Below are 2,166 nucleotides of genomic sequence, written 5' to 3' on the forward strand. Positions count from 1 at the left end.
TACTTATTATTGAACGCCACATTTACTATTACTTATTATTGAACCCTACATTTACTAATACTTATTATTGAGCACCACATCCACTTTTACTTATTATTGAACCCCACACTTACTAATACTTATTATTGAACCCCACATTTACTAATACTTATTACTGAACCCCACATTTACTAATACTTATTATTCACCTCTTCACGGACGTTGATTATTAAATGCTGTATTTTTTTATTACCTTTTTAAACGACTGAGGAAACTTCCATATTCCGAATCGCGTTTTTGTCGAGAGGCTGTTCTTCCTAGGCTTCTCATCTATGCCTAGGTAAAGAGGCTGAATGGTGTTGCTCAAGGCTGGGTGCTGGGTTGCTGACTTGGCCTTCTCGCCAGTTCCTACCATGAAGATGTTAGCATTTGGCCACAACCACAATTTCTGCTCAGCCAGATCTCTGAAAAATTCATAGTGATAATTGATTCATAGTATTAAGTAATATTATAGCATTAACATAAACAGCATTATAGATATAATAATAAACATCTATTTGCATGTATGGTAATGATATTAGCAATGACAGTAATGATAATAATGACAACAGTGATACTAATAATTGTATATGTGAATACAAATAGGTTCTAGATTATCTCTATTGTAGTTCAAATCACTGCAGTGCATTAGAAACAAAATTCCCGTCAACAGGATTACATTCTTATGAAAATACATGGCAAATTCCAAAATAAGATTACTGGTATATTATAACTCACTTTTCGGGGAAATATTAAAAGAGTGCTATTGTATTTATTTTATCACAATTAACTGTTGGTAACTAAAAATCTAAACGCACGGGAAACCCCCTTTTCAGTACCATATAACGGATTCACTTTAAGTACAGGCAGTAAAGGGAACATTTTAAACTACGGCATATTATAGCTTTTACTAACCCACTTGTAAATCTCAATATATTGAATGAAATCCGTTGATTGTTTATCATTTCTCCGTATAAAATTCTCCGACAACAGGATTTTCCTCAAGATCATTTTCTCGATTTTATCAGCTGCTGTTGTTTTTCAGTCAATAAACATTTTTTTATTAAAGCTTATTAGGATTCCACATGTTTAAATTGCCCCAAATTTCCTCCATAAATCAATTACAATCGTTCACTTAAGCGCAGGATTTCAACGCAGTTCGAAAGCCTTTATGCTCCCTTCCCGGTGAGGGTTTTTTGAATTTTATAGACGTGAGAAATTGAACTTTCGCCTGTTATGTGAGATCTGCCTTACGTTTTCCGAAAGTCCCAGGTGATTCTCATTCAAGTGTCTTTCATTATAATGGTGCCTTTTGGCCTAAAACAGGTTTCCATTAAATGATCTATTTTCGTATGAAATTATTATATCTAATAATAAAACGTTTGCGAGTCTCCTTTTTTTATGTTTTTCTCCTCACAAATAATAAAATTACTTACACATAATCTATACACAAGGCCGGAGTGCCTATATTCATTTGCTTTTTCTTCAGTGACGATTTTGCTTGTGAATACACTATTACAGTTCATAGGTATTAGTTCCCCTTTGGGCGAGTCGGTAGAGTTGTCGGCTAGCACTCGCTAGGCCTGAGTTCGATTCTCCGGCCGGCTAATGAGGAATTAGAGGAATTTATTTCTGGTGATAGAAATTCATTTCTCGCTATAATGTGGTCGGATTCCACAATAAGCTGTAGGTCTCGTTGCTAGGTAACCAACTGGTTCTTAGCCACGTAAAAATAAGTCTGATCCTTCGGGCCAGGCCTCGGAGAGCTGTGAATCAGCTCAGTGGTCTGGTTAAACTAAGATATACTTAACTTTTCATATGTATTTTTCGGGAAATGCGTCCTCTCGTAAATTTCCTGTATTTATTGATAACCTTCATTAATTCAGATTTTGACGTTATTTCTCTTCTGGGGAATTGTAACATCCTAAAGCCATTCAGAGTTATTTTTAGTTTTTGCCGAATCACATATACACCTCTTACTGTATTTTATATTTCTCTTTCCCAAGTTTTATTATTTGTAACTGGCTACTTATATTCGTTCCGTGCTTCCAGTATTTCTTGAGAAATTATTAGTCATTTTATTATTTGGCTATTACATTAACTACAAATAATCCCTTCCTGAATACTTCTAAGTAAAAACTTATTTAT

Source organism: Macrobrachium rosenbergii, chromosome 10 (assembly GCF_040412425.1).
Source record: "Macrobrachium rosenbergii isolate ZJJX-2024 chromosome 10, ASM4041242v1, whole genome shotgun sequence".
Taxonomy (NCBI): domain Eukaryota; kingdom Metazoa; phylum Arthropoda; class Malacostraca; order Decapoda; family Palaemonidae; genus Macrobrachium; species Macrobrachium rosenbergii.